This window comes from Thermobia domestica, chromosome 5 (assembly GCF_964235325.1).
Source record: "Thermobia domestica chromosome 5, izTheDome1.hap1.1, whole genome shotgun sequence".
In the NCBI taxonomy this organism is placed as follows: domain Eukaryota; kingdom Metazoa; phylum Arthropoda; class Insecta; order Zygentoma; family Lepismatidae; genus Thermobia; species Thermobia domestica.
The window spans coordinates 197,019,996-197,046,091 of NC_137458.1; positions in this window are offsets into that span (position 1 = coordinate 197,019,996).

A 26,096-nucleotide genomic window follows, 5' to 3' on the forward strand; every position below is an offset into this window, starting at 1 on the left:
GGATCAGTGTAACATTTTACCCCAAACGAAGCGAATATATTTATTTTTAAAGCGTTATTATTAGACATGCCTGTAAAACGAAAAGTAGAGCTAATATTCGAAAATAACTTTCAAATTCGTGATCAGCACCACAAAATCAATAAGAATTACTTGATTTTGTTCAATTTACATTTTCGTTGTTGAACAGTGTTATTTGTATAAATTAGTATTCAAGGTTGTATCCGGAATATTATTGCTAAATCGTTGCACACCTACAGTATAACAGAAATGTGGAAATACGGTTAGACAGATATATAGAAAAACGTACGCTTTGACGGTTATATAGAAAAACGTAAGTTTAACTTTTGCGCTAGAAGCTAGAGTAATAAGCTCTTAGAAATGAAACACAGATGACAAACTGAAATGATCCGAAGAAGAAAAAAATGTCGATAACTCGAAAGTTAAAATATAGTTAAATAGCCTCTAAAATTGCCCTCAAATACTACATTCTTCATGTTAGCTTTAATTCGTAAAATAAGTGCTCCATCCATCTTCATGGTGAATTTTAGAGCGAAATATGGCATTTAGGTCATGGAATTCTTATCTAACTATAGAATATACTATAAGAAAGCTATTTAGATAGAAAAATCATGAAAACGAAAAAAGCCAAAATTTCCAAAATTCTCGTTTTTTTCCCAAAAAAGCCGGCTTTTTATGTAAAAAAAAAACATCGATTCAAAAAAGCCGGCTTTTTTGCATCTCTATGAGGTTGTCCCCTCAGAAGTGAGGCAGATTGTAATCGACCAAGATTGTTTTGGAGAAATGGAGAACATGTTTCGACTTCTACTTCTGAATAATCCGTTTAGGATCAGGTCGAACCAAGGCTGCTCCACGGTAAGGTAGAAAAAGTGAGGCAATTGCTCCAAGCACTACGCCCGAGAGCCTCTGTCTCATTCAGGACCTAGACTCTTGAGGAAAAGTAACAAGTTTATTACTTGTAATTTATTCTTTGAGTCAAAGTATTTTGCAATAAACCATCGTTTTGTAAGATATTTTTACGATTGTATACTATTCATTTCAAAAATTGTACTCATAATATAATTTTCCATCATGGATTTAAAAAAATCAGAGTTCGATCAAAGAAATATCTCCGATCCACATGTCTCTTCATGTTTGATATGGAAGTCTCATCTTCATTATTGACTCTTAATTTATTTTAGTCCTAGGCAATGCGAATCGACGGTATGGCTCTAAATGAAAACATTCATTTAGATAGTTAAGTAATCAGGAAGCTGCTATTTCACGAAACACAACAGATCTTAAGGAAAAAAAAAAAAAAACAATTTTGCTTACCAAGGGGAGGGAGTAAATCATCTGTTACGTTTGCTTAACTAGGGAGAAGGTCTAGTGACATGAATAAAAATGTGATAACGTAATACTTGAACAACTCTATCTAATGGAGGAACATAAATGAGTATTTAACACTTCTTTTCATTTTAAGCATTTCAAAGATTCCCGTAATTTAGTAGCATCCCGAATTTGCATTTTTGAAATACGGGTACTCTATCTATACCTTAACGTGGGAATCGGTTTCAGACCATGAACTTAAGCCGCTTTGCCACAAGAGGCATATAGGAGTTTTTCTTTCGATTTCCTTAGGAATTTTGCGAATGGTATGACATTTAAAACTATGTTTAAAAGAGAATGCACGTCGACATACAAGATGATAATCTGATACCTAGGAACTATATTGAATTGTTTTTAATTTGTCCTCACGCTACCAAAACAGTACTTACGCTTTTTTTTTATTCCAGCCTTTTAATATAAGCATTTCATACTATTGTCTGTTCTAGAACGATACAATTCTAGTTCATGTATATGCTATCTTTGGAAATACAGTAGAGTTTCGCTTACCCGACATAAAACAGGCAGGCAGAACGCAGGATAATATGGGTGTGTTAAGAAAAGACATATTAAAAGTAAAACTATGATATAATTTTACATATTACGCATCTAATAATTATGTTTTATAACAAATAAATGCACTGCACTGAATCAGGGACATATCCAAAGTGAGGTCTTAGGGGCTGTTCCCCTCTGAAACTCAAGCACTTTTTAATAAACTTGCTTTCACCCTTTTGAGGTTCTTTTATATCAGTTTACTTAGAGTCAGTGTCCAAACTTTGGGCAATGTGTTCTTTTCTTCTTATAATTCTAAGAACATACCATAATGCAATTGATACCAGATGGAATTAAAGAACAGTTTTAAATAGGATTAACATTTCGTTTCCATTCTGTTTCTAACTTTAATATATTAGAACGATACAATCATTGTCTTCTTGCTATTTTTGTTATGTGATATACGTAGCAGACAGTTTTCCTTAGTTACCTATCTCTTGAAAATATGTTTCATTTTGTTTGTGCTATAATGCAGTTTGTTCAAAGTAAACCGGTTTATAAATGAAAAGTAGGAAAAAGTTTAAGAGAAATGCAGAACTGTTGCATTATTATTATTATTATTATTATTATTATTATTATTATTATTATTATTATTATTATTAGTAGTAGTAGTAGTAGTAGTAGTAGTAGTAGTAGTAATAGTAGTAGTAGTAGTAGTAAAAGTAGCAGTAATAGTAGTAGTAGTAGTAATATTAGTAGTAGTAGTAGTATTTGTTGTTGTTGTTGTGTTGATATTTTTAAAACATTAGAATTACGTGCTTACGAGGATTCGTGTTGGGCCCCCTCCGAATAGGAAACATGGATACGTGTCTGCACTGAATGATAGATATACAAGTCATGGTGTAGACGGGCGCGCTAGGCAATAGACTCCAGAGTATGAAAAATAGATTAAGACCACAACTTGCTGTTCTTCTTACCGATTGATGCTATCTGCAGTGACATGTCGGATCATACGGTATGTGGAACAAAGGAAGATCGGATAAGCGAGACCATGGTGTATTGGTGTTTCACGCACCTAAACCTGTAAAATGTTTGTATAAACAATTATCTTTCACTCCCTAGCTAAATTTGTGGGTATGATCACACACCTTGGCTTATCAAGTATAATCTTATAAAGAAAAAATATTTTTTAGCTAAAAGCTAAAGAGAAACCAACTTCAATAATTTGCTTCAGTTTTTCATTTTTTTTAAATAATGGCAAACTAGTCCATTTCATCACGATAAATCACGTTCGGTCCTAAGATATATGTTTCTGTCCGTATATATCCTTCACACTTTGTTGGAGACAGAATTGTTCTTTTTCGAAGAAAACAGGGTGACAGAAGAAGCTATACAACACCATGGACTGAAAAAATAGCTACTACCAATAGTACTCCAATCCTGGATAAATACGTCATTCCAGCAAAATATCAATAAGCTATATCCTTATTATATTGCTTTGGTTCTTACTAACTTGAAAATTATAATGTTTTGTAAAAAAAAGTTGGATGGGATGGGATGGGATTCGATCTAGTGTTAAAAAAGTGTAAAAACTACTAATCCACCACGCTACCCACCTAACCACGGAAACTACTTTCTGTTTGTTTTCTTTTTCTTAACAAATAATGCTAATATCCACAGCGCATGTCACTTCCAACCTCAAGGTCAGAGATTTCCAGTTTGTTTCTATATTTCCGTACAATATCTTGGTTACAGAAGCTAATTTCTATTTGGCAGACAATTTACACACTAGGTTTAAACCAATAAATGCAACATTTTACTCCACTATCCAGTTCCTTGATTCAACTCCTCGACTCCCCTACTGAATTCCCTCCACAATTGTGCTCTGCTACTGGAAAAAATCCCTCGAAAGCATGATAGCCAGTATATACAAAACCGAGCATAATTTTGTTTTTTGCTTATATTTTTATTATTTTATTATATTTTTTGGAAATATATCCTTAGATGGATTGCTTTCTAGTATCTCCACTTACTAATAACTGAATTTTACCCATAAACGTAAGGAAAATTGAATAAATGCGAAAATTCTTGAGTTACAGTATACGCGCAATTTTTTTTGCGCATAGGTGTACCAACCGCTTTAATTGAGTCACCTTGCATTTATCAATGTAAGGTACAGTCAGAAACAATATTAAGTAGAAGTTGGAAATATAAGAAATGATAGCTCCAACCTATGCTTAATATTGTTTCTGACTGTACATGCACCCATGATATTATGTTTTGTACCCATGAAATTAGGGGCTTTTGTACCCATGAAATATATTTGTACCTAAGAAATCATAGGTACATTGTACCTGCTACTTCTTGGGTACCATGTGCCTGCTAAATTCATGGGTACAAAGCTGCCGTTTTGTACCTCTGAAATAGTGGGTACTGTATTTAGAGTGTATCCCCTACATCCGGCCCTATATATATATATATATATATATATATATATATATATATATATATATATATATATATATATATATATATATATATATATATATATATATATAACAACCTGAGTGTACAAGTGCTTCCTTTCGAAGTTATAGGCTGCCGAAAACATGAAAAAATGAACTTTAAAGATCCGTAGCTCCAAAACTATCTATCGAGTCAAGACTTCACTTAGGAACTGTATACTATCCAAAAGTACATGTTTCAGAATCCTAAGAAAGTCACGAACATGAGGAACTTTGGCTATGGGCACATAGTTTAAAGTACCCTCCAACTACCTCTTTAAAAATTGTACCGGAAGTACCACAGGATTCTGAAACTTGGATATTTGGATAGGGCACATACTATTTCCTAAGTGAAGTCTTCATCCAACTACGGTAGGACCCATAGTTTTGAAGCTATGAATCTTTAAAGTTCATTTTATCATGTTTTCGGTAGCCTATAATTCCGAAAGGAAGCATTTGTGCACCCAGGATAATCTGTACTTTTCGTCTTATCTTAGTATCAGGAATCACCTCCCAAACGTTGTCTGTGTTGTTTCCATACACCCGATATATAGAAAAAGAAAACAACCTACGAAGATCCTGCTCGTACCCTAATTAACTTAGTTTCGCAGTGTGTGTGAGTTTCTCTTTAGAGTGAATCAGTTTTAAGTGTTGCCATACTCATGTGTCACAGATACATAAAGTCGGAAAAATGTTCTCACTTCTTTTTTCGAAAAAGATTCTTGTTTTAATATTTGAGCACCCTATTGGGACCCTGATTCAGGTGTCTACATGAAAGTTTACTATTGTACGGTATATATCTGCCAAGTATTATTGGAAAACAGTAGTACAGGAATATTTTTGAACTATATATATCAAGTAAGTAGGGTGTGTATGTATGTTCTGCAGACAACTTTTCGCCTCCGTCCCTAACTGCCAAAAAAATATGAAACCGCCACTGACCATAGAACTTTAACAAAGAAGAATAGCACAAAGTAGATTGAGTAATTGCACTGCACATAGGCTTTTATGGCATTTAAAATCATAAAATCTTACAATCTAAAAGCTTATAACTTATAGTATTCTCTTTGACCAGACAGTTTTTGTCTGCTCGAAATCGGCCCACAAATAGCTGAATAATTAAAACTTAAAGTTTAGTATATTGCATACAGCTCTCGGCTCTCTATTTGATATACAATCCTTTAGAGAGAGCCCAAATATTTATAGAAACGCTCACCAGATGGCAGTCAAAGTCAATCATTTTCTTCTCTCTTTCTTCTGAGTATGTAATAATAACACCAAAACTGTCCTGTCTTACCTGTCACGGCTCGTTGTCTGCCCCGCTTTTTTCGATTCAAGGTCATCACTTTGAAGAAAAGTCCTTGATGAAAATCTGTCCGCAAATCTCTAGCTTTTATAACTCTGAAACATACCACATGGAGCGCTCACATCTCTAGAGCTGAAGCAATTCCAAAACAGGGTTGGAAACTAATTATTTTTAACATGTTTTCCAGAATTGTTAAAATTACGAATTAAGCTTTGAAACTATTACCAATGAATTACCACCAAATGAGGTAAACATGATAATTTTTTGAACACGATAACCAATCCTGTCATCAGTGGCGTATTGGTGGTTGCTATTTTTTTTAATCGTTATATCTCCGTTGTTTATTAACCGATTTTCAAAATTCAAACGGCAATCAATAGATAATTAAAGGTACTATTTTTCTAATGTCTAACTGGCTGCCTACCTTTAAGGATACGATTTTAACTGTTAAGTTTTTTTTAAAGAATAACATTTTCCCAAAAACTCAAAAATAAACCTGCAAAAAATTCCCGAAATTTTCAAATCGCTATAGCTCCATTGTTTATTAACCGATTTTCAAAATTCAAACGATAATCAATAGAGAAGTAAATTTACTATCTTTTGAATGTCTTGCAGGTTGCATAACTCTAAGGATATTACTACAAAACTCAAGTAAATCTCTTATTTATGTATAGAACTAAAAACCGAATAACATAGCGCTGTGTATATCTACAGATCTCAGTTTCTATAGTCTTGAAACCATAAAAACACTTATACTCTTAGAACATATTTAAAATTACAAGTTTCGATACTGATAATGGAATCTTCTGTTAACCTCATTCTCTATGGGAAACAATGATTTCTTAAACTCTGTCCACTAGTCATAATTCAAGCTGAATAGACAACCGTTAACATCAAAATCTACTTGGACTTCGGTTTGCACATTTTTCACAATTACATTGAAATTATTAGTAAGTATAAGCTTCTTTTGGGGATCCATACTAACCACTCCATTTTTTACTTTACAAAATTTTTTAAAATCATTTTTGTTACTTAGAATCATTTTTAAAGAACAGTTGATGTATTTTGTAACCATTAGAAAGATCCTTCATTCCATCATATCTCATTAACAGTTTCTTAGTTTTCATTTCTTTTAAAACTTGATCAGTATCTTCAGTATGTCTCTGTGGCAATAAGGTTTTGTATTTGTCATTTAAATGTACTAATACTCTTTCACCAGTGTATTTTGTTTGTATCAATTTCCATGAGGTTATTTCGTATGATTTTCCTTCTTCCAGATCTTGCAATTTAACAAGCTTTAAAATGTTAATATTATTTTTCTTGTTTAATTGTGAGGCCATTTCTCATTTATTGTATAAAACTTTTAAAAAAATTGTTCATTTTTGTAGTGATCTTATCTCGTTATATATATATATAGTTAATTGTATCAACAATGTCTTTTATATGTTCGTCTGTTAATTCTCCATTCATTACTTTAATAACATTAAGCTCATCCTTAAACATAGCAATTTGAGTAACCATATTTTTATAATACTCTTTCTTCGAAGCTATATTAAATCGCGTTGATAAACCAGTGATAATGGCAGAAGCAGAAGCAAATGCTATTGTAATAATTGAATAGACTGTAACAGGAATAAATATATTTGAAGCAGAAAGTAATATCGAAAATGCAGTAAGAGTAACATAAATACATTTTAATCTCTTAAAATTTCTTATTTTTTGCTAGTAAGTTTTGAAGTGTTAATATCGTATCCTCAATTAATGCAATTAGATTCTCTCGTGGAATGTTATCTGGTATATTCATTTTATTAAATAAGTTTTTCTGATCACTTTTAAATTATCAGCCCATCTTAAATAAATACAACACACAAGTGTAACTTTTCGTTCCTATTAAACACAATTCATTTTAGCTTAAACACAAGTGTAACTTTTCGTTCCTATTAAACACAATTCATCTTAGCTTAAACACAAGTGTAACTTTTCGTTCCTATTAAACACAATTCATCTTAGCTTAAACACAAGTGTAACTTTTCGTTCCTATTAAACACAATTCGTTCATCTTAGCTTAAACACAAGTGTAACTTTTCGTTCCTATTAAACACAAGTGTAACTTTTCTTTCCTATTAAACACAATTCATCTTAGCTTAAACACAAGTGTAACTTTTCGTTCCGTTTTGTACCTGTTTATCTTCTTGGTCTATGTATAAGATTTTATGAGATTTACCATAAAAACACTTAACAAACTAAAAAAACATCTAATCGAATTTAAATTTCTCAATAATCTTTTCTTTCTGTACATCGTATTCAAAGTTTTTCTTACCAATCATAAAAACATAACAAATGGTTTTATCAGGAACATCACTTTCAAAATTCACAGTCAATTTCAAATTAGTTCTATCACTTACGGTTACTGATTTATGCTTCCTTGTATTAATAACAAACATTGGTCTATTTTCTAAGAATTCTCTTGGGTAGTAATACATCTCCGTGTTTCCAACTGTAACTCTCTTATATACCGTATACATTTCGTAAGCTTTGAGATATTTGTGTTTTTCGAAATCTAAGTTCAAAGATTCTAAGGGGAAACATTCATTTCTTCCATTCTTAAAGTGAATATTTTGAACATTACAGTGATCGAATTTGCTTGAGTCTTTTTCTTGATTATCATTTCTATCAGTTTGGAAAAAGGCAATCAGGCATATCGAATTCGTTAGAGTTAAATTGTGTGGTTAAATCAAATTCTAAATATTTACCTGTAACTGACTTTTGTAAACATTGATATGTGTTGAATGAAATAGGAATCTTACCTTCTTTTAACATGTTAGTTTTTAACAAGGTACCATAGCTAGATTCATAATTAACAACAGGCATTCTTAACTCCATATTTGTAATCTTAACTTTACCTGGATGTGGTTGATCATTCTCATACGTTCCATCTTGTTTCTTAGTTTTCCAAATGAAAAATGCGCTATCTTCAGATCCACTTCTTTTAAATATATATTTCAATCCTCCTTTCCACATAATGTCTTTGTAATCAGAACAAAACCCAGGTAAAAGTCTTAATAGAAATAATATTTCCTCATCTGTTCTCCACCATTTGATTCCTTCCCACCCACTTTCATCATAATGATTTGCTTCTGGTTTTGAAATCGTACATGTATTTACAGCTGTTGAAGTTAACCCGGGATGGTCTATAGTATCTAATATTTGTCCATGCTTGCTAATTTGTATTTGAGAAAACAGATGTGGAAAGAAATTATTAATGAGTTTAACATTTGGTTTACCAGTGTACTCACCGTCTGCATCTCTTCCTCTAATTTCAAAACTTACATACATATAAGCATAATAAGGACGAATATACCCGTCACCAATGTCGATATCAAACTCAATTGATCTGTTTGGTTTGTTTAGGTTTTCAATTGTTCTTTGATTAGGTTTAAAGGTTTGTAACTCATATGAGTCTATCTTATCCATGTTTATTATAAAGAAAAAGTGTTCTAATCGTTTTATGAATTAAATCCATAGAACAACTTAAGTGTAACTTCTCCAAATATCCTTATTTTAATTCACCTCACTAATGATTTCTGAAAAACTATATCCATCTGTAAACATTTTAATACTACAATACATAAATGCCCACAGATTACTTCGTTAAAATGTTGTATTCGATTGCTATTGTACTTTACATTATGACCAAGATATTTTACGAGTGTTTTTAGTGGATTACCTCTGAATGAATCAAACACATACTTTCTATTTCCTTCTTTCCAGTAACAAATCCAATGTGTTCCTATATTTTTACATGCATCAAAGTTAACAATACCACACTCATTCTTCCATGGCTGTTTAGACAATTCGTCACTCATAAACTCACCTCTAAATTTTCTTATTTTAAGTCGCTTAACAAGTTGTATTATATCTGAATTACTTAAAGGTTTTTTATTTCTTCTTTTTCTTTACTTTTTTGGGCTTTTCGTTTTTCGTAAGCGTACCACCTTCTTTCTCTTCCATTGCTAAATTATGTCTCTTTTGTTCTTCTAATTCCTGTTTATTCTTTTTTACATCATCTACAGCTTTTACAGTAGTAGCTACACCTCCAGCAGCTGAACCAAGAGCACCTATTAAAGCTAGAATGGTTGGAATTGTAAATATAAAACCTCCATAATGAACTTTATTATCATTTGACCTTATTCCTTTGTTCATTTTCTTAACTTGTGGTATAGAAAGAGTTAAAGACATACATTGTCCTTTACTTAGTTTCGCTTCTTTTTGTTTGATTTGTTTCTTAGTTAAAATGTGATCAATATTTAATTGTTCAAGTTCTTCGTTAGGAATTTTAAATGTAAAATTAGTCAACTTCATACTTATATATTTATTATAAAACTTTTATGGTAAAATCCATAAAAATTAAACACAAATACTTATAAACCTAAACCAAATCTTACTTTTGTATTCATAGCCAAAGCAGTTCCTAAAGCAGGTAATCGTTCTGTTAAGAAGTTTGCATCTTTAGCAAAAGCTCTTTCCCATGCTTTATTTTCTAATTCTTTGTCTGCAATATGTCTAGAAGCTGTATCTTTATTATCTTTGTAGTAAATATCATGCTCTCTACAAGCTTCGTCTAGTGGGTTAATACCTTTATCTCCTCTTTCTAACCTTTCTTGTAGCTTCGTGAAAGGCTCGCAAAATTCATAGCCTGGAATATGTAACTCTGGTATACCCTTCATGTTTAAAATCCTATTCATTAATCCTTTTCCATACTTATCACTATTCCAAAACTGGTGGTAACGTATTCAATATCTTTATCAAATAACCTATACCCTTTGGATCATTAGGAATAAATTGTGCGAGTTTAGAATTAATCATATCCATTATATCTACTTTCTCATTGTAAAAGTTATCGTTTCCAGCTTTTTCTTCTCCATCTATAACTATCAATCTATCAATTAATTTTCTCACATCATCCATCCATACATATTCTTTAGGTAATTCGTTGTATATTTTTATTCCCACTCCTGACTTTGGTGTTTTCTTTCTTGGTAGTGTTAGTCCTAGTGTTGGTTTTATATATTCATCCCAAATGGGTTTAATGATTTTAAGATTTTTTTACCTCTGTTAGATCTTTGTTTTCTTCTACTTGGGTCGCTATCTTGAAATGCTACATTAGAATCAATAACTGTCTGGGTATATTTTTGTAAATCATCCTCATCATAATTTGTTGGATTGTTTCTTGTCAATAGTTCCCATAAACCTTCTGTTCCTGTATAATGTCGATTGTTTATTATTAAATCATCACCATTTATTTTAACTTCTTTATCTCCAAGCATATTTATTATTTTCCCATCCTCATTATATGCTTGTATTCCAAAAACCTTATCATCTCTTGTTGTATAATATCTTGTAGCAACTTTACCAAACCGTGTTCCATTTTCAATTGGTTCTATACCTTCTACTTTATCTTTAATTTGTTTTCTCATATACTTAATTTCTTTAGTCACAGGCAAATCATCATCACCTATTGAACTATCATAACTTGTTCTTGGAGGTGTTTCAAATAAATCAGAATCTAGTCTTGCATTTTTATTTAAAAGTGGAAGTAACTCTCGAATTAAATTTTTATTTTGCTCTGTTACTTTTGCTATATTTTGTTCTAAGCCTTCAATTGCATCTATAACAGGCTGACTTTGTTCCTTATATTTCTCATATTTACCTCGATTAGCTTGTTTAATTTCCTTAAATCTTTTCACAAGTTCTTTTAACTTTATATATTTCCTAGCTTCAGCAGCATCTAACTCACTCATTTATTATATAAAGAAAAATAAAAACGTTCACGTTCAAGTACGTTCATTGACGTTCATTATACTTTTAAAAAGTTTTTAATTTTATTTCTGTATTTCCCATTATTCGTTTTCCTAGTCATATATATTGTTAAGAAACCATGCTCTTCTTCCCAACACTTATTGCAGAGTGATTGTAATTTTTCAAACGACATATCAGATCCAACAAATTCATCATATATATGTTTTAAATTCACATTGTCCTCCCTAAAGATACAAAGAAAATTTAAGTTGTCTCTTATTAGTTGTTTTGATAATTTAGAATATGTTTGTCCAAGATAGAAACAGTTTAAACATTTATGTCTACCTCGAGTAAAATATTCTCTAACATGGTTTTGTTGTTCTAAAATGAAATCATCAAACACTACCACAGAATCGTTCTCACACTCATCTAATGGAATAATCTCTTCGTTGTTTCCCTTTACTATTGCAATTGTCTTATTAATATCTCGTTCTATGCCTTGGAAAAGTTGTATTAGCTGTTGGTATTTAGATTGATGTAAACTTTTAGAATAGATATAAACATTTGTATATTTAAGCCAATCGGGTGCTAGTAAAAAGTTATCAATCATTAGTGTTGTTTTAGCACAACCACTAGGTCCTACAATTAAACATCTTATATCAGGTAGCAATATACCATTTTTCTTTTTTCAGGTTGGTCTGATAACCTTACTCGGATATCCCATTTATTCATTTCAACTTTTATTATATAATAAATGAAAGTAATTAATTTAAACGGTTATTCATCTGTACTAAGCATGTACTTGCATTATCCATTTGAAAACGATTTAGAAGTAGCTGTTGCAGGATTTTATACAACATAGGCCTACTTAGATTTTATACAACTCTGTAACACCAAACATTACAGAGAAAAATAATAAGTTGACAATTTGTAGCGAAGGACAATTTCCGAAGCAGCTCATAGTTCAACCTGGTCAATATAATTTAAAAGAATTAGAAGAACATATTATATCAATTCTTCCATACACCGATGGTTTTAAAGCTACTTTAAATATTAAATTCACCGAAGATAGAAAGAAAAACAGAGTTAAAATATTTAACAGGTTCTGTGATATAACCTTAGATACCATTAACACTGTATTAGGTTTTAGTGAGAAGAAGTTAGTTAGAAACTCAGAACATCTAGTAGATAAGCCGCCTTGGTTCCATCCATTTGATACTATAAATATTCACTGTGATTTAGCAGAAGGTGTGATTTTAAAACATAAAGATACAACACACAACGAAACAGATTTAATAGCAACGTTTAGAGCAAATGCAGAATTTAGAGAACCAATTATTTATGAGCCTAAAGAAAAAATATTTTTCCCAATACTTCACAACAAATTTAAAAATATCAAAGTTTCAATTCGAGATGAGAATGGTGATTTAATTGATTTTGGTGGAGCTCGTATAACTGTTCTTCTCGCTGTTAAATAGATATAAATTTTGTGTATAATAAATATGGATATCTTTGGTAATGTTAAAAGTAGGAAGAATCATGTCATTAGTGATTTAGATAAAGTTTTCACATCAAATAATAGAACATGGTTGATTTTAAAAATAAAAGACTTGTTAATGTAGCTGATGCTATTGACCAACAAGATGTAGTAACTTTTCATCAGCTTGAGTCAATAAATAGTCAATTAGAAAGTGATAGAAACAAATTTGAGGATATATTAAAATCATTACAAGACACGTACATAAAGACAGATGATGTTCATACTTTGAGGAAAGAATATATGGAGGAAATCCAAAAGACTAATAATAATGTAGTTCTTTTGTTTAGTGGAAAGGTTCCTATATCAGAGTTCAATAAATACAAAGCAGAAATGTCGTCGCAGTTAGAGAATGTTGTTAGAAAGAATGATATAGATAAATTTGTTACAAAAGATTTCCAAAAATCAAACAAAGAAGCAAATATGTTCATTATGAATAAAGAAACTATAAATCTATTATGTCGATTGAAAACTAAGAATGTTAAAGACCCAATCTTTAGAATATTTAATCTATCGAATGGTTATAAGTTCCTCTATAATGGGAAAATAATGCATATGGAATTAAGACAGTACAAACAAAGAATGGAAGATATCTAAAGAAAGGTATTTGTCTACAAAGAAAGATTGACTAGAAGAAGGTAAAGGTAATAGAGAAGACATTACAGAAGAAATTCATAAACCTTCCAGAAAGAATTATCCTAGGTTAAGTGTTATTGTTAAAGGTATAGATGATTTATGGCAAGCTGATCTTGTAGAAATGGATAGTGGTGTGTTAAAAGGTGTCTCCAAGTTAAATAAAAGCTATAAGTATTTGATAACGATTATTGATGTCTTTTCGAAATATGCTTTTGGTATTCCCGTTAAAGATAAGAGTGGTAAAAATGTTACAGAAGCGTTTGAACCAATATTAAAAATCAGAAAACCTAATAACTTACAAACAGATCAAGGCAAAGAGTTTTACAATAAGTAATTTAAGAAGTTGATGGAGGTAAATAAGATTAATCATTACTCAACCTATAGCGGTAAGAAAGCTTCTGTTGTTGAAAGATTCGATAGAACACAAACAAAACATGTGGAAGAAGTTTACAACACAAGGAAATTATAAATGGATAGAGATATTACCAACACTAGTTAGCGAATATAATAATCGTGTGCATAGAACAATTGGTTTAAAGCATATAGAAGTTAGCAAGAAGAATGAACGAACAATATTGGAGAAAGTTTATCAAAAAGAATATAAGCGTGTTAAACCCAAATACAAATTAGGCGATTATGTTCGTATAAGTAAATCGAAAGGATTATTTGAGAAATGATATACACCTAATTGGTCAACAGAAGTATTTGTTATTAGCGAAGTTATTCCATCTAATCCACCTACGTATAGAATTAAAGATTTAGAAGAAGATGTGCAATGTAGATTTTACGAACAAGAACTATTAAAGACGAACCATAAAGATGAATACTTGGTGGAAAAGGTGTTGAGAAAGAAAGGTGACAAAGTATACGTTAAATGGCTAGGATTTGATGATTCACATAATAGTTGGATAGATAAAAGTAATGTTGTAGTGTAAATATAAATGTTATCTTTTATGGTTATTATTCCATAAAAGATTAGTTTGAATGAGATAGGGTAACAAAACGTTACTACTCAAACAACAAAGGATACATCTTACCTAGTAAAACTAGATGGTAACGAAATAAAGTTAAATTATTTTCTAAACAATAAAAATGGGTACTATGGATAGTTCTCCTAGTTTAAATGATATTTGTTACGAACAGATTAAAGACAATTATTGGTATGGTATTTTTGGTGATTTCAAATTGATTATAGATAAGAGTACAGGATATTTCAATGCTACTAAGTTGTGTCAAAATGGGGGAAAAGAATTTAAACATTGGGCAAGGTTAGATAAATCAAAAGATCTCCTACGATATTATAACAAGAAATTAGGTGGGCCAGATCTGCACCACCAAAACTCAATTTACATAGTTGAGTCAAAAGGAACAAATAAACAAGATCTATTAGTATCAGGAACATATGTAAGAAAAGAATTAATATTGAGTATCTCGTTTTGGATTTCAAATGAGTTTTATGATAAGTGTTACAATATAATCGAAGATTACTTCACACAAGACTTTAAACAGATTCAAGAAGACCAAAAAGAGTTGCAAATAACAGTAGGGAAAATAGAACAAACAATGGAAAAATTGAGAATTCAAAACGAGGGATTAAAAGAAATTGCAGCACCATATACATACGATAATTCAAAAGATAATTGCCTAATCATATACAAGAAGAACAAACTTAATGATTCTTTCCCTTATTATGCTATCAAAAGAGAGGCCTATACAAGCCTCTTAATGAAGCAGAAGAAAAATATCCGAATCATGAGATAATATACGAAAAGTTTAGAGATCCTAACAGTATTAAGCTATTCAACCTAATGCAGCAAGAACTAGATATTCGTAAAGGTAAGGGTAATGAGTTTTGGACATCCCTATCAGAAGAAGATTTGTTAAAGAAATTGATGGTTTATATGATCGGTTAATATCTAATCCTATGTAAAAGCTTTAAATATAACTTTTATGATTATTATTCATAAAAGCTTAACATTAATCTACACTAACCTAATTCCAGTCTTCTTCTTCATAAAAAAACGTGCTATCAATATTAGAACTTTCAGGATATCTAGAATAAACCGGATTATCAAAATAAAGTTCTGTAGAATATTTAATATCGTTGTTGTCGCTGTTGTCGTTGTTGTTGTAATGTATAACTGCTCTACACAAAGGACAAGTGTTATTATTTCCTAACCAGGTAAGCATACAGTCAACACACAACACATGTTCGCATGTTGTTTTACACAATTGAGTTTCTGTTTCTTTGCATACTGGACATTCTTCTGAGTTTTGTATTAAGTGTAAATTTGATGAAAGTAATATTAGCTTGTTTCTAAGGGGATTGCTAACATGCTTATTTACTCTTAAGAATTGAACTATATTGATATTGTCTTTGGTCGCTATTAGAAAGTTTTCAGAGAACCTCCTATTCCAACAAGTATCTACTATCTTGCTTAAATCTAAGCCTTTTCTTTCAAACTCGAGAATGAACTTTTCGCTTTGATCGTCTAAACTAACTTTTGGCCAATAAAATTTATTTTGGTGTTTTCTCACATGTGTTTCATCTAGTTGTGGTGTGATAGCTTGCCAATCGATAAGAGAATTAAATTCGCTCGAGAAGGTTGCTAGTTCTTTTCCTTCAGTGTAACACCTTTTAGAAACTATATTTTCAGCGGAGTTTATCTTTAAAGGTTCTTAGGAACGCAAGTTTAAGCAAATTTGAATGATGAGAGATTATACCCCAATGTAAATATTCTCTGAATTGTGTGCAAAACTTAGTAGCTTGTTTCTGTGTATACTTTCTCCAGTTATTTTTTTTCACTGAACGCAAGTCAATCAATCTCTTCTTTAAACTCATTAAGAAAATCTTCACTCATTTGTTCAGCATATTCGTACGTGTAGTAATCCCAATGAATATGTTGTCTTGTATGTTCTTTATGTTTTAATACGAATTCTTGTTTTAAATGAGGATAAGACCTTGATATATACTTTGGTTCACACAATTTGTCCCAGGAAAGTTTATCACCATAGTTGTTAATGATCTTTTCGTGTTTAAATAGGTGTTTTCTTTTTGATAATCTAGCCCAATTGATGTATTCTTCATGATTTTCAATAAAAGAAAGTGATAGATTATGGTTTGATAACTAAATACCAATTTACCTTGTTTTTGAAAGTATGTAGAAATTCATTGGATAACCTCTTTATTTCTGAAATTTGTTTCCATTCTCTGACATTTCGATTATTAAGTACATCTATAACTATATTTCTACAAAGTGGATTTTGAAAGAAGTTTACAACATGTTCAGGATTTAATTTTTGAACCATGTCTTTTATAAGTTCAGTTAGTTGTTGTGAATTTATTGCAGTTGTTTTAGCTTGCTCATTTGGTTGTTGTGAATTTGTGGTAGTTGTTCTTAGAGACTTATTTCTGTGCTCGTTGATTAAGATTATTAGTTCTGCTTTCCTAAGCTTTGAATAACCATGTATTCCTTTCTCTCTGCAGTATTGTTTAAGTTGGGGAATAGTTTTCCTCTCCATAGTCTCTTTTTGTGTATTAAATAAAAAATAATAATTTTTGCTAAATTTCTATATAATAAATATGGAAGCACATTGTGATTTGATACAAAATAAGCTTAGTCTTATTCACCAAGATCTTAAACTCATAACAACACTACTAGAAAAACAAATATTATTAAAAGAGCAAGAAATGTTATTAAAAGAAAAAGAGAATGCAGCACTAGAAAGATTTACACCAGAATCAAATTGGGATAGTGACAAAGAACTTGAGTCTACAAATGATAGTGAGGAGGTAGATTGTTAAAAAATGAATTAGTTTCCATTAGATCAATGATAGCTTTGATGGGTTATTACCATGAAAGCCATGTTGTAATACAATATGCTAATATACATTGAGATTTCCTAGGTCACATGAATATTAGCTGTTGTATTAGATAACGAAAAATGATTAAAATATTTTTTATATAATAAAAAGTGATAGAATAATAATGAGTTTAATTAAGCATACAGTAATAGAATTAAAAAACTTGTGTAAAGAAAAGGGGATAAAAGGTTATTCCCGATTAAGGAAAGCAGAACTGATAGACCGAATTAAAGAACATGAAGATGAACAAAACAGATCAAACTTTAACCAAACATTTCCATTTCAAGAAGACATATTTGGAAAACCAAAACCTAAGAGATTAAGTAGGAAGAAAGCTTTAAAACTGTTCCCATTTAAAAAAGATGTATTTGAAGAAACTAAACCAGCACGTATACCCATCAAAGTAGAATTAGAAGAAACAGCATTCAAGAAGCGTTTACAAACTACTAAAGTTGAAAATACAGGCGGATATAAAGATCCAATAAAATTTTTAGATACGAGTGGAAGAGTTGCTATAATCAAAATCAAAGAAGAATTAAAATTTCATCCAGTTAAAGTAAATCTTGTTTTCATTTGTGACTATATTAAAGATAAAGAAATACAAGAACTCAATTTCAAAACATCAAATGAGAGAATATTAGAATCAACTGACTTAGATGAATATATATAACATGCCAAACAAAAGCTTCGTAGAGAAATGGAAGAATTTGAAGGTAAAGGATCAGGGTGGACATTGCATCAAATTAAATACTTACAAATCAGAATAAACAAGTATGTACCATTAAGAGCTTCTTCCTATATAGAACTTCCTAAACCAATTAAAAGTAAAAAAGCAGTGATTAATATTAAAAATGAAGACAATAAATGTTTCTTGTATTTTATTGCAAGTTACTTAAAACCTATAGACAGATGTTCTCACAAGTAAACCTTACGTTTGGGTGAATCGAGTTGTTGGCTGAGACACATATGAGAAAGTAGTACTAAATGTGGTCAGTATTTCAGTGAAGTTATAGATGCGAAGCTCCAGGGGTTTAGGAGATACAGCTACCAGAACATCACATGGAAGTACAGAATAGTCTTCATACAGTTTGAGGTAAAAGCTCTGTAATACCTCTTGTAACGACAAAAAGTGAATAACAAATATATGGGTACATGTTAGGACTAATGGGAAGTCATATAATAAGGGTATACCTGACGGCGGCTATCTTGAAATCCGCCATTTTGAATTAAGGTTAAGTTTTTAAAATAGAAATAGGGTCATGTGATACATGATTTAAGGCGCAAATTTAACCAGAAGAACAATGGTGACGTGAATTTTCATTTACGCGCAATTGGTAAAAACTTACAGGGAAATTAAATATTGTTGCAGCATATGTATTAGTCCTTTATCCCACCTTGTAAATTTTGTGTTAATGATAATAATCAAATAAAATGCAGGTGGATAAATATTAGGTCTATGGTAAGAGTTGAATTGATTGCGGCCATGTTCAAATCCGCCATTTTGAATCAGACAAAAGTTTTAAACAAAACGCATAACAGTGACACCTTATTAATAGCAAATTTTACCATAAATCCAACGGTATAACCATTTTTGGTTTATCATTAACCAGCACAAAATTAAATGAGAATAGAGTAATGCAATAGGTGACTTCGGGCTAGAAGTTAATCAAAAATACAATGGTGGCGTTACAATGTTAGTTGTTTGATGCTGTACTTGCACGCCATTTCGTTGTTTTTCTTGTATCCTGTTCACATCTATTTCTCGCTCGCTATTTAAAACTTCTGTCTGATTCAAAATGGCGGATTTGAATATGGACGCCATCAAAACAACTCTTACCATAGACCTATTATTTATCCACCTGCATTTTATTTAATTATTATCATTAACACAAAATTTACAAGGTGGGGTAAAGGACTAATACATATGCTGCAACAATATTTAATTTCCCTGTAACTTTTACCAATTGCGCGTAAATCAAAATTCACGTCACCATTGTTCTTCTGGTTAAATTTGCGCCTTAAATCATGTATCACATGACCATATTCCTATTCTAAAAACTTAACCTTAATTCAAAATGGCGGATTTCAAGATGGCCGCCGTCAGGTATACCCTTACTATATGACTTCTCCCTAGTCCTAATATGTACCCATATATTTGTTATTCACCTTTTGTCGTTACAAGAGGTCTTACAGAGCTTATACCTCCAACTGTATGAAGACTATTCTGTACTTCCATGTGATGTTCTGGTAGCTGTATCTCCTAAACCCCTGGAGCTTCGCACCTACAACTTCACTGAAATACTGACCACATTTAGTACTACTTTCTCATATGTGTCTCAGTCAGCAACTCGATTCACCCAAACGTAAGGTTTACTTGTCAGTATCAAAGACCTTCACATTATAAACAGCTTGTTAATAAGTTACAAAAGAAATATTGTGATGCTATTGAATTTCCTGTACAATTAAAAGATATTCCAAAATTTGAAAGAAGTCATATTTCTATTAATGTTTATAGCTATGATAAGAAATATAATATATATCCACTTCAAATCACAAAAAACAAGCAAGAAAAACATGTTAATTTATTATATATAAAAGATGATCAAAATAATAGTCATTTTTGCTGGATAAAAGACCTATCACGATTAATAAGAAGTCAAGTAACAAAACATACTGAGAAGTTATACTTCTGTGAAAGATGTTTAACAAGACACTTTAGAAATGAGAGGCAGTTGCAAAACCATGAGCTATATTGTAAAGAACATGAGGCTGTTAGAATAGAACTTCTTAAATCATATGACAATCAAATAGAGTTTCAAAACTATAATCGATCATTGAGAGTTCCATTTACGATAATTGCTGACTTTGAATGTATCTTGTGTAAATTAAACATAGAACACAATTGTACTAAAAAAGTAAAATATCAAAAGCATGTTCCAATGAGTTTTTGTTACTATGTCAAATATTCAAATGGAGACTATAAAGCCCCTGTTAGTTATATAGGTCCAGATGCTGCAAAAGTATTTATTGAAATGTTACAAAAAGAAGCAATAGAAATCAAGAAAATGTATAAAAGGGTAGTTGATATGAACCCGCTTACCGAGGAAGAAATAGAAGCTTATAACAGTTCAGATACTTCTCATATATATGTGAGAAAAACTTGAATGACTTACCACCAGTCGTTGAGAAAAAAATAAATATATTAAAGGGGAAATACGGTTCTACAAGGATAGAGATGATATGAGTGAAAAATAAAAGAATGGAAGCATGACTTAAAAAAGTGTTTGTATAAGATAAATAAAAATAAAGCAAAAGTAAGAGATCATAGTCATTTAACTGGAAAATTTAGAGGTGCAGCTCACAGTTATTGTAATTTAAACTATAAAAATCCTAATTTTATTCCAGTAGTTTTGCACAACTTAACTGGTTATGATACTCATCTATTTATTAGGGAACTAACTTATGATACAAACAAAATCAAACTGATTGAAAATAATGAAGAAAGGTACATAACACATGAAAAATATATAAAAGTAGGAACAAAAGATGGTATTAACTTAAGATTTGTTGATTCATTTAGATTTATGTCAAAGAGTTTAGCAGAGTTAACTAGTAATTTAAAACCAGAACAATTTCGAGAAACATTAAAGTTTTTCCCGATTGATAAGCTTGAGCTGCTTACTACTAAAGGTGATTATCCATTTGAGTTTGTTGATTCATTTGAAAAATTACAAGAACCTGTTCCATTATCTCCAGACAAATTTACAAACAGATTAACAGGAGAAAAAATGAGTCCTGAACGCCATAAGCATCATGTACGAGTTTGTAAAGAATTCGATCTGAAGTTAATGTGGGACTATAGTGAACATTATAACAAAACAGATGTTCTTCAATTAACAGATATATTTGAGAACTTTAGAGATGTATGTTTAAATTCATATGGATTAGATCCTGCATGGTATTATACAGCACCTGGCTTATCGTGGGATGCAATGTTAAAGATGACTAAAATTAAGCTAGAAATGTTAACTGATTATGATAAAATATTAATGATAGAAAAGGGTATTAGAGGTGGAATTTCACAATGCAGTAAACGATATGTAAAAGTAAATAACAAATACATGACTAATTATAATAAAGATGAGAGTTCAACATATTTAACATATCTAGATGCAAATAACTTGTATGGTTGGGCTATGAGCCAAAGAATGCCTTTAAAAGATTTTAAGTGGGTTAAACCTGATATAGATATAATGAATATTCCAGATGATTCTGAAACTGGCTATATACTGGAAGTTGATTTAGAATATCCAAAGCGTTTACATAACAAACATTCTGATTTACCATTAGCTCCAGAAAACATGCGTCCACCAGAATCTAAACAGTCAAAATTATTAACAACGCTTTACAATAAAGAAAGATATGTAATTCACTATAGGAACTTAAAACTATATATGTCGCTTGGAATGAAATTAAAGAAAGTGCATAGAGTATTAGAATTCAAACAATCAGACTGGTTAAAGAAATACATTGATTGAAATACAAATATGAGAACGCAAGCTAAAAATGAGTTTGAAAAAGATTTTTATGAGTTTATGGATAACTCAGTATTTGGAAAAACAATGGAAAATATTAGAAAGAGACAGCCCATAAAATTAGAATGTGATCCTGAAAGAGTAGAAAAATTAATTGCAAAACCAAATTTTGATTACAGAACAATATTTACAGAGAACTTGTGCGCTATACATATGAAAAAAGAGCAATTGACATTTAATAAGCCAATATATATTGGTATGAGCGTATTAGAACTATCAAAACTATTAATGCATGATTTTCACTATAACACTGTGAAGCCGAAATATGGAGATAATATAGATTTATGTTACATGGATACTGATAGCTTTATATATGAGATTGAGACAGATGATTTCTATAAAGATTTAAAAGAAATGATTAACCAATTTGATACGAGTGAATATGAGGAAAATAATATATATGGAATACCACCGATAAACAAGAAAGTAATAGGTAAGATGAGAGATGAGAATAAAGGTAAAATAATGACTGAATTTGTTGAGCTACGAGCTAAGATGTATGCTTATAGAGTAGAAAATAAAGAAAAGAAAAAGGCTAAAGGAGTAACTAAATGTGTAATAGCAAAGCAGTTGCAGTTTAATGATTATAAAGAAAGCTTATTTAAAAATGTTAAAACGTATAAAGAATTAAACCTAATTAGAAGTCATAAGCATGAGCTATATACTATAACAGTTAATAAGCTAGCATTAGATTCTTCAGACGATAAAAGATATATATTACGGGATGGGGTAAATACACTAGCTTGGGGGCATTGTAAGATAGAAAAGAAGTAGATGTAAGTTCTTTATAGTTAAGCGCTATAAAGATCCATACGCAAACAACATGTTTAGTAATTATCTTGCTCATCTAGTGGTGATTTGTAGCTAGTGATATTATATCCATTTTCTTTAAATTCTGGCAATCTTTTTTGTATCCAATTATGAAGCTTTATATGGGATATGGAACAAAAGTTCTCATTATAATATGCAGGAATTCCACATACAACACATTTATTATTAATATTTCTTTCGTTAGTTAAGTCATAACAAGATGTAGTTTCGTTCCTTCTAGTAAAATATGGCGGGAAACCAACACATATTATATCTTTAAATAAAATAACTTGTGGTGCTGGTGTTGTTAGGCCTATAGGACTATATGTTGAATCTACAAACTTACATTCCGATAATGTAGCTGATCTTAAAATCATAAATGGTGTGTCTATATCCTTAAAGAAAAGATACATTATTTTTATAAAGTCATGCTCTAACATTTTATTATGTATTTCAGCCATTCGTTCTTTAGATAAGAGTGAATAATCTAGCAATGATCCAGAATATTTTAAACCATGCTCAATTTCTTCTCTGCTCTGCTCTATAACATATTTTACACTTATCAGACCTCTTGTCCCCATTTTGAGCGAATTTTCGGTATTGTTTTAATTCTCCACAAATTATGCACTTTTTCATGATTTATTAAATATAAAATATCCAAAATAATTATTTCATTTTTGTTATAACTAGATAGATTTCATGATTTTGATTTTAAATACCTATGTGCAGAGCAAATACTCAATCTACTTTGTGCTATTCTTCTTTGTTAAAGTACTATGGTCAGTGGCGCATTCATATTTTTTTGGCAGTTAGGGATGGAGGGGAAAAGTTGTCTGCAGAACATACAAACACACCCTACTCAAGTAAAATAAGTTGAAGAATAAAAACAAATAATAACTCACCTAGAAGGCTCATGCTCACACCTTAATTACCTTAGATTCAGGCCTGAAACCAGCCACAGAAATTTGGGGAGGCCACGAATATGTCAGGGGGCAAGTCCTTAAAAATTCTGTTACAAATATCAAAATTGTGCCTTTTGTATTGAGGTCTGGAGGGGCCACGAAAAGTTTACGGGGCCAGGCCGCCCTGGAACCCCTCTGGTTGCGGGACTGCTTAGATTCAAGATTCGTTAAGACATTGTCTTTAAAATGAAGCAATATTTCGATTAGAAAAGGTATACATCAGAGGCGAGTGTTACGGATTCGTAATTTCTGGAGAAATTTGGACAAAATTTTCCGAAAATGCCTTTATGCAGTAAAACATTCCAGTTGCAGATATCTGCAAAAAAAAAAAAAAAAAGTCTAGAAGTACTGCCTATCCTACGCTCTACATTTGGAAATTCATTGAAGTATGATTAGTAGGTATTATGATTAAAATAATAATAATAATAATAATAATAATAATAATAATAATAATAATAATAATAATAACCTTTCTTCGAACACAGGACAACAATGTTCGTAGCTAATGTGACTTTAGGAGAAAGGAAGGCGAATTGAGAGAGAGAGATCATGTTTTCATGTGCAAACGGTAGACGTAAGCTTGGCGGTAAAAGAATTTACAATGAAGTGCGTCATTAGTAATCACGACCAACTTTAAAATGGTTAAAGGAAAACATGTCCCCTCAAGAAATTTCATGGGCTGAATCTGCACCTTAAAACCAGCCTCTAGGCTCTGGATGACGATGTATGGTGCGTTTATTCAAGAGGAGCAAAGTTCAGGAAATTTCTTTTAAGTTGCCACGTAGATTTTACAACAGCTTCTTTCCCTTCCTCCATTCCTCTTTTGATCGTATTTGCGAGTACTCGCGCAAATCCCTGGGGGACATGCCCCTTAATCTTGGACCCCCCCAATAATCTGACTTAAAAACTGCTTTTTTGGGATAAGTATGATGATTTGTGTCCGACTGCCACAAGAGAATGTAAGATTAAATTGATTTCTCTTGGCTTTTCTATTTTTAAAAAAGTCGTATTCTGTTGTATTTCAAACTGAACTTCGTGCTGTAGTGCGTTTAGTAGTCTCATCAATATGTATTAATTCCACTTCTGTTACCTGGGCACAAATTGCAATAAATGCCAGAGGAGGATATGACCCCTCATCATGCTGGAAAGTTGTCTCACCTGCAGGTACAGGCACCAATATGGATGGCATCGAGACGAGACGAGACGAGACTTTGTAAGTCTCGGTCTCGTCTAGGTTGATAAATAACGGTCTCGGTGTCGTCTCGAGTAAAAAAATTACCGTCTCGGCCTCGGTTCAACAGATGCTTGTCTCGATCTCGGTTTCGGTCTCGAGTACCAAGTCTCGGTCTCGTCTCGAAAGTCTCGAAATAAATAGTGTAAAATTAAAATAGTGAAAGTATTATTCTCGTACAGTCTGTCGTTTCCGCTTATTTTTTCCTTTCATTTTGACTTAGAATTATGGTATGGTGTACCTCTTCATAGCTAATTTGCTAGTGCTAATGCTTTCCATGCGCTTATTCCAGGTTCAATGATCAGTGGGTATATCACCCTAACCCTAATAGAACCCGTATTTCACTTTCAGCAATAAACTTTGTCTGATATAGCCTCAGAACTGCCTATACAATTAAATTCTATTAAATTAACTCCAGTACTATACAGTAGTTTATTTCCTTGCTTTGAATCAGAATTGTTCAATACCTCCTTACGGATAACGCAACACATAGCAGCACGAATGTATTTAATCGTACCAAAATTGAAGCTTTACAATTTCTCATTTATTATTTAATACATTCTGCTTTGACTGTCATTTTAAAAACAAAATATAACGTTCATTATCTTAACAAATATGGTAGATTATTACTACAATATACGTATTTTATTTGAAATTGATGAAATGCTTTATTACCGTTTCACATCTCCGTGTTTAATTGACACTTTATAACACGAACGGGAATGCGGCGTAGGATCCACACTGCGTATGATCAAAAAATTCAGCTCATAACCTGTTTGGATCCTACGCAGTTTGGATCCTACGCAGTTTGGATCCTACGCAGTGTGGATTCTATGCAGTTTGGATCCTACGCAGTTTTGATCCTACGCCGTTGCCTTGAAATAATTTAAGTTTTAATCATGCGCTCAAAAAATATATTTTTTATCATCCCTTTAATTTGTTTAACCTGTGCAGCTATCAATTAGGGTTATAT